Raw genomic sequence first — 10278 nt, 5'->3', positions numbered from 1 at the left:
CCAAACCTGTATGAGTTTTTTTCTTTTGTCGAACTCAAAGTAACCAGACAGTTGACGGCACCCACTGACTTCCATAGTATTTTTTTTCCTATGGAAGTCAATGGCTACCGTCAACTGTATTCTTTAAAAATTATTAATTTTATTTTTTAATTTATTTTTTTGTGTGTTCAACAAAAGAAAGAAACTCATACAGGTTTGGAACAACATAAGGGTGAGTAGGCTATATGATGACAACATCTTCATTTTTGGGCGAACTAAACTATCCCTTTAAGGGTACGGTTTCTGCAAAAATTGGCTGTGTCTATATTATGATAGACTACACAACATTATCATAGTATTTTCTAATTATTTTTTTATTTTAATTATTATTATTTTTAATTATTATTGTTCCTGGTTCAGTAAGCTACTCTTGTAAGAAAGTACCAGTGGCTGGGGCAGACTTTAAGTATCACCTCCGCTTAAAAAAATGCAATCTATTCCTGTTTACAACAAATAGGCCTGCTATGAGCAGGTTTGAGTTTAAGGACCTGTTGCTGTAACAGCAACTCCGAGATGTTCGAAGAACCTAACAATCCTGGATCAAATCATCAAGAGAAAAATCCAGATAACTGAGTAATCCACATGCAAAGAATGGGCCCCTGCTGGTCTCCCCTGGTTGCTGCCATGTTGAGATCACATGGCCAGCTGTTTTACGCAATAGATTGAGATTCTACTGCTATTAATAACAGGGTGTGAATAACCATTACCCCATGACGTTTTTTATAACAACCCTGTGTCACAGCCCTGATGACCCAAATTTGTAGCTAATTAATTACTAGCTACTAATTACATCTTCAATTACATTACTATACGAATTACTCTCTATTGCATTTCTTATTACTAATTACTTTCTAATTCTCATATCAACCATGACCGGTTAATCAATACAAGGATACACATGAATCTTTTAATTATTTCAAATAAATAATATAAAAATTGCATAACTTATTCTTAAACTGACCAAAGTATTTTTGAAAAGGAGACGGTTACGTTAAACACATAAGCCATTTAAGTTTGATGTTATATCCACTATTTTATATAGAATTATTCTATAATGCAATAACATCAGAAGTAAATGACAGAAAAATTAAGTGTAATCCTTTACTTTACCTTTCAAGGAAAAAGTAATGAAATTACAGTAATTAATTAGGCTACTTAGTCATGCATTACACCCAACATTGGCCCTGAACACATGAAAATTTGTTGGGATCTATTGGATGGAATCCCCACGCCAGAAATATCAAATCCAGCCCCAGACGCCGGATCTTGTCAAAAGATATCCATTTTGTCTGGTGTGCAAACCAGCGTAATCTGTCAACAGACAGTCTTGTCTGAGAGTTTGACTGAAAAAGCCAAAGAAAAGAGCAGAAGCAGGAGACGAAGTGATGATAATAAAAAAAAGGTTTATTGCATAATCTTAGTTGCGTGTGTCTCAATGCTCAGACTTCGTCTGGCCAGTACAATTCCAACAAGTGTTATTATACCAAGGGAAAAACAATGGAAAATTACTGCGTCACAACATCGTCCTGTGACGTTAAAAACCTTGAAATTTGGACATTCCTCTTATCTCCTAAAACAAACATCCCTTTAAACCACACAATGAGAGGATTTAAACTTATAATAAATAAATAATAATATAAAATAAAAATAAAAAGATTAATGACATAAATTAATAACAATCAATGAAAGATAAATGATGTAAATCTAATAATAATAATATGAATAAATGAAGGACACATAAAAACTCCTGTGAAACAGAACTGGTGCTTTGAAGTGGTAACAGCTAGTGAACAAAAGGCCTCCACACCAATAGGTGTCAGTATGAAGCCCTCGTATTCATGGGATTAATAAAAGCCAGATACGTGTGCAAATTGAATGTAGCTTTTTAATATAATATCCATTTAAACCTAGCCAATGCAATCCGCAAAACAATGTGTGAAGCCTTATATTTATTTCTATTGTTATGCTCAAGATATACAGTACATTTCCTCCACACATTGATCCACATTGTGATGTGGGCAGGGCTTGTGCAAAGGGAGCTACGGGAAATGTTGAGATGTAAATCAAATATGAGAGAAACATAAAAATAGTGCTTATCTGCACATTTGGCATCCATCCTGTGTCTGGTTTGTGTGGTTCTCTCATAGCTGTCTATTGCTTAGTCAATGCTGCTGTTCCTGACAGGCCACTGAGGGTGCAGTGCAGTGTTTACTCAAAATGAATTATCTTGACAATAATTGACATTAATAGCCATTGTTTGTGTCACAATGATTTAAAATAAAAGATCTGAGAGAGAGAAGGTAAATGTCATTCCTACTGAGGGCAAGAGGAAAGAAGCACTTTATTGCACAAATGGAAAGGTTTAAACAGTGATAAGAATGGAAGTGATCCATTTTCTCAATCTCTGAGACAGCAGTGACTAAATTTTGCAGTAGACTACAGGACAGACCCATATGAGTAAGAGATAAGAGTAAAAGCAACAGTTTTTGTGCCCATCAGATAAAGAAGTCATTTAAAATGCCCGTATTCATATATATAAACAACAACTAAAGAAAGTTGGTAGAGTATGTTTGCATGTGGTTTCATTAAACCCAATTCGATCTTTTCTTGTAAATCTTTTGCACATACCTCAAACCACAGGAAAAGAAGATAATGTTTTTAAAGCCTATAAACTTTAAATGTCTGTTTGATTTCATTTAAAGCTGAATATACAGTAAAAGCGGATGGTTTTTCTGAACAGCCGTGGCGTTTTGAAATGAGAGGTCCTGACATGGCGGAAACTGCACCGTCTGATGATGTTGATGTCTTGGCACGGCGTAATTCACAATGTGGTTTGAAATAAAACTAGCATGTTTGTGTCCATACAAATATGTGAGCATGTAAATATATTGTTATTTTCTGTTCATTTGGAACTATTAAGTACGTCACATCTAGTTGTTTAACAGACTTCTGTCCAACTTTGGCATGAATTCAATGTAAACACTCAGAACACAGACTGAAATTTGGACATTTGGCAAACAAACAGCATTTCTGTTGAAATGTGACCGATTTTTTGTTGGTATTTAATGTCATTCTGATCTTGCTTATCTTGTTTATATAGACGTTCAAGAACATCATTTTTGTTGCTGAAAAGTTAATTTGCCACATCATTTCTTTATTTAACTCGAAATTAAGGTAAATGACTTTTACATTTACACATTTGGCAGACAAAGCGACTTGCATAGCATTCAAAGTATACATTTGATCAATTCTTGCTTTCCATGCTAGCGCCATGCTTTACTGTTTTGAGCTACAGGAAGGCAAATGCACTGTAAAAAATTTTTTTTGGTGAAGTAAATACTACTGAAAAAACAACAATGTAATTTACATGAAAAAGTTAGTTCAGGCAAGAATTAAAAAAACTAAATAAATTCCATATCAGTACTTAATTCAAGCGAGTAGAAATGAAAGCGTAAATATCAACTCAATAAAATTAAGTAAAAAATACTCAACTTTTCTGATACTGGGGTTCCCATCATGCACTGGACCTTGAATAATTAATGAGGTTCATTTTTCACTGGTTTCCAGCTGTATTTACACTGTTTTATCATTGCTTTTGTTGTCAGGATTAGTAACTTGCCATTTTGTGACATTTCGAGTACATTTTCTGCTCAAAATGACACATTCAAACACAAAAACGATCCATCAAATGTTACCGTCATTGTGTATTGTCTACCAAGTATTGAGGTCTTTGCATTCACATGAGGCTTAACATCTGACATGATGTAGTTTAAATTACTTAGATAATCTAAGTAAAACACATACTATAAATGACTGGTATAAATCAATATTATTATTTGAATGAAATGTAATGCAAAGGAAATTTCAACTAAATCGATAATAATCAACCTTTTACTAGCCAAGTTAAAATGACTTATTTTCTTTGTTACTTTCACTTAACTAGGTTAAGCAAAGTTTACTTAATTCCATATTCCAAGTAAATTTAACTTAAAGATTTCTAATTAAAGCTACTGATAAATATGTTTAGGTTTTTACTTGGCAAATCTTTGTAAATTTACTAGCATTTTCTGAGTGAAAAAAGTTTCCTAGCTTTTTTCAAGTAAATCCTACTCCAAATTTTTTGCAGTGTGACTTCATATCTATATAAATTAAGGTAAAGTTGCTTAATAGAAAAATGGAAATCTGAATGGATACAGTAGATAGAAAGATAGACAGATATAGTGTCCAAATTGGGAACAACTGATATTGTGTTCTACTTGTACGTTTTTTATCAAGATTTGCGATGTTGATAACTGTGGAAACGCATCATCACGGTCTGTGAAATGGTCCCTTGCATCTGTGATTCAACTCTAGCCACGGTTTTGTACGTACTTAGTTAGTTTAGCATCATGTCATTGTCTTCAGTAATGTCAGTTACACCAGTATTACACGTTCTATATTTTGTCATGACAAAAAATGAATCAACGCTGCTGCAAGGATGTTTCTAATGCAACAGCTGAGGGAGTGACTGCAAATTTTACATCTTTCTCTCCTCTGACCAACGTAATCAAATCTCTCTATATTTTTTCCTTCTTTTGCAAAGTTGTGGGAACTCTACTCTTTTGCTATTGGAGCAAATTAAAATACAAAAATTATATTATAGCTTTCGTCTACCGTTCACCACTACAGAAGTTTACCCAACTATGATTTCCTCTCTGAAAACTGTAAGAGATGTGAAAAGGCTCCATAGAGTTGAATCATAGTTTTACATAGTTAGATAGTGTTTGCACAGCTATTTAAACTTAACAAACAGTAACAGACAACACCGAGTTGCTGATGAAGGGCTTGTTTCTGCTGTTTTCTTTAAGCTTTGTTAATGATTTCTAGGGATGGCAAAAGCTGTTTGGCCATGGACCTGCAATTGAAGGACAGTATGATAAGCAGCTGTGGACTGACCAACAGCTAGTATGAGATGTCCACATACAACCGGGAAAGCAAAACATCTGAATGGATACAGCTGTGTAAGCTGTGTAAACCATGATAAACAGCTGTTAAATTAAATGGTATAGGATTTTACAAATTAAAATGTGCTCATTTATTCATTCACTTATTTATTATTGTTTTATCTGAGACTTTTTGAGCCAAGCAGAGGTGGACAGTAACAAAGTACATTTACTTGAGTACTGTACTTAATACTCAAGTAAAGTACAGATATTTTTCTGGAAACTTTTTACTTTAACTTCACTACATTTGAAAGATAAATATCATACTTTTTACTCCACTGACGGATTGACGTCAGAACCCGACGTCTGATTGACATCAACATCCAACATCGGACAGACGTTGGATTTTGGTTGGAAATGAAAGTCGGGTTGACGTCAGAATCCGACTGATGTTGGTTTCTGATGTCAACCCGATTTTAATTTTCAACCACAATACAACGTCTGTCCAACGTTGGAGGTTAATGTCAATCTGGCGTTGGATTCTGACATCAACTTGATTTTCATTTTCAGCGTTGGGTTTGGTCTTCTAAATGCAAATTTTGTCATTGTTTTGGAGCACACTAGCTTATAGATAACAGTAAGGCTAACATATTCATACTAAAGGCCAAAAAACTTTAAATAGGGCACTATTTGAGGGAACAGCCATTTGGGTGTCTGAAACCATTGTTTACGTTATTGAGTGCACTTATTCAATCTCACATTCAATCCCACTACTGGAAATGTGTTCTAGAAATAAATGTGATATTGATATGAGGGTAGGCAGGCATAGATTCAGAGGCATGAAGTACTGTAAGTACAACATTCAAGAATGCAACAATAATAAAACAATGCATTGACATTTACTTTTTACTTTTGATACTTTTAAAAACAAGTATTTCCGTACTTCTACTTAAGTAAAAATCGGTCTTTACAACTTTTACTTGTAACGGAGTAATATTTGACCAGTAGTATCTGTACTTTCACTCAAGTAAGGAAGTTGTGTACTTAGTCCACCTCTGGAGCCAATACGTTTGTTTTAATATCCTGGAAAGAAGAAAAGAGGAAAAAGTGTGTTGTTGTTTTTAAAGGGTTTGAACTATACTTTGCTGCGTTATAGTCACTGGATCATATTTCCTCACCCTGTCAGTAGTCATGGACAAGATGAGACAACCCCTATTGGGCAATAGCTGGTGTCCAGTTACACATGAATAAGAGACGTGGATTTATACACAGTTTGAAAATGTTCATGTTGGCTTTGTCATATTAATAGAGTTGCAGTTTGGCCTTTGTTTGGTAAAAGTCAGGCAATGTATGTCTGAAGAAAACTCGTATCAAGCTCTTAACATTATTTAAGAGGGAATCTGAGAGTTCAGTGTCTCTGAATGTGAAGTAAAAGTATTTATTACAAGACAAGGAGATAATGAGGAGGACCAGGAGGTGCTCGACGCTGAATGTGTAGGAGTTATTAAAACTGTACACAAAGCTTGCTTTTAAAAGGTGTTTTTCTCCTGAGGGAACATGGTTCTGCTCCCAGATATCTACATTTTACAGTGTGAAAGCGTCGCTAATTAGTCTCTCCCAGATAGCATGGTGACATTGATACAATGTTGAATTTTGATCCAAACCATCATTTTGGTTGAGATTGACATTTCAGTGTTTAAAGTGTGTTGGATCAGCATTGACATTTTGATGAAAGCCAACAGAATACATGGGTGAAGACAGTGACACTAACAGTGATTTGTAGTTGATGAGCACAAGATCATTCAGGCATGTATCTCTGCAGAACACTAGTGGGTGTTTCTCAATCAGTGGGGCGTTTTCAAACAACAATGGGCATTTTCAACCACTTTACCCGATTTGCTCTAATCCACTGAGGGCTTAGTTTAGGGGTGGGCCTTCATGATTTTAGGAAGTCTGTTGAAAAATGGTTGAAAAACATTTATTGTAGTTTGAAATTGCCCACTGATTGGTAAACACTCATTTTGGTTTTTCATGTACACTTCTCAGTAGTCTAATGCTTCCTCATTAGAGTGAAAACATAGGCTGCTCCAGTCCACTTTTAGACACGCACATGCAAACTTCCCTAACCACTTCTTCTCGGGGAATCCCCGCCGCCATTTTGAAGTGTGTTCCACTTTGTGAAGTGGATGAGGGAAGTTTATATGGACAGATCCTCGCTCCCTCGATTTTGACTGAGGGAGCGAGTCTACTTCATATGTACACTTCAGACACCTATATGTCCCAGAATGCAGTACGATTGAGACGTCACCACAGATCTCGTCTAATCACCACCACAACAAACAACTCTATGATATATTAATTATATATAAACAACCCAAACACACCTATCTACATTTGGATTGCTGCATTAAACAAATTCTTAAAGGGAAAAAAAAATATAATAATACATCAACTCCATAGCTGATTCCAAGTGATCAAGGGCTTAGGACGTTCCAATTCAGCCCATTACAGTTTCCGCCAGTAGTGGGCACTCGTGCAACGTAAGCAATGACGTACATCCGAGTGAACAAGACGGAGGGAAGTTAGCAAGTGAAGGGCATGACAATTTTGGACTGGAACGCAGCCATAGGTGTATCCTAGAAGTTTTGTTTGTTGAAGTCATTTATTCACCCTCAAGTTGTTCCAAACCTGTATGAATTTATTTCTTCTGCTGCACACAAAAGTAGATAAAGAAGATAGAGTGAAGAATGTTGGTAACCAGACAGTAAATGGTAGCCGTCAATGGCTTCCATGGTATTTATTTCCTACTATGGAAATCAATGGCCACCGTCAACTTTCTGGTTACCAACATTCTTTAAAATATCTTATTTTGTGTTCAACAAAAGAAAGAAACTCATACAGGTTTGGAACAACTTGAGGGTGAGTAAATGATGACAGCATTTTCATTTCAGGCTGAACTATCCCTTTAAATAAATTTTCATTGAAAAAACCGAACTGAGATATAGTTAATGGCTATAGCTCAGAGGTGTTTGTTCCTCTTCATGAAGAGTTTAGCTCCAACACAACTGCCTGGAAGTTTTCATTGATCCTAATGACCTTGATTAGCTGCCGGTGTGTTTAATTAGGGCTAGAGATAAAATCGGACACCCCTGCCATAGTGCTTTCTTCTGTTAAATAAATGAAATAAACAGAATTTAACGATACTATAATCGTAGTTTTAAAGGGACTTGATGAGACTTGTTTTAAAGAACAAGACTTGAATTGTTCTTGAGCAACATCATGCTTTCTTTTTCAGATTTCAGAGAACCCAAAGGAAAAGAGGCAGACATATTTTTTACAAACCTGAACCTGTTGGACCACCTGAATCAGACTTCTGAAGCCAATTTCATTTTTAAAGGTTGAAATGCTTTTGTCCCATTTCTCCCCCTTTATTTTTTAAAGAATGATCTTTTAATATATTTTTGTCATTGATTGATTGAATAAAATAAATTGATTCAACTGCTGGAAATGTGTCAGGTTTTCGCCAAATTTTGAAATGGTCAGGAATTTGTTGACGCACCATTGAAGTGTAGTTGAAATATTAATGTTGTTTCAACATTATGGTACATCAGATGGCAACATTGTTTGACGTTCCTTTTCAGTTGTATGTTCAGTGTCTCAACAAAATGTATTTAGAATCAACATTGATCAAACCATATTACCAAAGATTATTTTAGTTAATTTCAGTGTTAATTCAACAGCAGTGAAATAGATTCAACATCATAGTGTAAAGTTGATTCAACTACAGTATATTATAATTTATTATTTTTGTTAATTTCAGTGTTGATTCAACAGCAGTGATGTAGATTCAACATCATAGTGTAACATTGATTCAACAATATTACCACTGATTACTTTAGTTAATTTCAATATTGATTCAGCATCAGTGATGTAGAATCAATCATAGTGTAATGTTGATTCAATAGCATTAACATTGATTTTTTTGTTCAACATATTTTCAACATTAACTGAGGATGCAAAAGTGATATTGATAAAATATCACTTTGTAATGTTGAATCAATACTATAACCGTTGATTTTTGGTTGAAATCTCAACATTGCTTCACCATTAACTGAGGGTGGAAGAGTGATACTAAAGCAACATCACTTTGTAACATTAATTCAATGTAATTAGCGTTGACGCATCAACACTGAGTCAACATGGTTTCATTGATTACATGCGATCTGAGCTGTTTCATGTCAAATTCAAGACTAATAAAAAAGTGGATTCCTTACTGGCTATAAATAACATTTGAGACCTCACCTGAAGCTGCTCTAACAGTATGCATGATATTTACATTAGCTTTTTCACGTTTACATTTGGGTTTACATTTGATATTGGACATACGCTATGGATTGTTTCTATGTGCAATGCATGCACATACAAAGGCTCTTCAAACTTGGGCTATAATTAGCATGTCTGCAACTACATGAAGCATTTGAAGTGTATAGTTATATACTTCCTTTTTTTTATGGTTGCACACTCTGCACAATGAGGTTTGGCAAACCACTTTGAAAAAAAAATGGATTACCTAATTCAGTTTTAATACTTAGTACCAGTGGCGGCTGGTGAAAAATATCTTAGGTGGGGCTGTATCGGTCGGTTTCAATAGTCTGGTAACCATTGGAGTCTTTTAGCGTAGTGGCTCTGAGGTTGTGGAATGCTCTTCCTCAGGATATCCGTCAAACATCCACACTTCTCTCCTTCAAAAACACATTTTTTTATCTGAATATTACTCTTCAGCTCACAGTCTGTAAATTCTACATTGTTATTGATTTGCCATTTGTTTGAATCCCTCTTTTTTATCTTTAACATAACTTTGTAAGTGGCCTCTGTATATTAGGCCTATGCCCTTGGTATGTGTATTGTGCATTTACCCCATGAGGTTTTTAACATCCTTCTGCGTACCCATGCTCTTCAGTCACACCTTTTTCAGTAATGGACAATATTTGCCCCCTTAAATCGATTGTTCAAGTGCATTTTTACCTTTACAAATACCTTTATAAAATAAATAATGCTTTTTGAATAAAAACATTTTCAATAGAGAAATATGCAATGATGGAAAACCACAGTTAATTGTATAATCAGGTCATTTGAAAATACTGCCAACTTTGTGTTTTGTTATTTTGTTACCCCATCACATGGTCGTTCTATGATATTTGCTTTAAATTTGACCCAAATGTGAGGCACCATGCACCCCCTCCGTCATGCATGTAGCTGCACATATGGAACGAGTCAAAGTTTCCATGTGTAGGCTAAGAGTAGAGCTGACCTAGCA

This window comes from Leuciscus leuciscus (assembly GCF_965113295.1).
Source record: "Leuciscus leuciscus genome assembly, chromosome: 23".
Taxonomy (NCBI): Eukaryota; Metazoa; Chordata; class Actinopteri; order Cypriniformes; family Leuciscidae; genus Leuciscus; species Leuciscus leuciscus.
The sequence above is the reverse complement of the archived record's forward strand: the minus strand, read 5'-3'. Positions refer to the sequence as shown.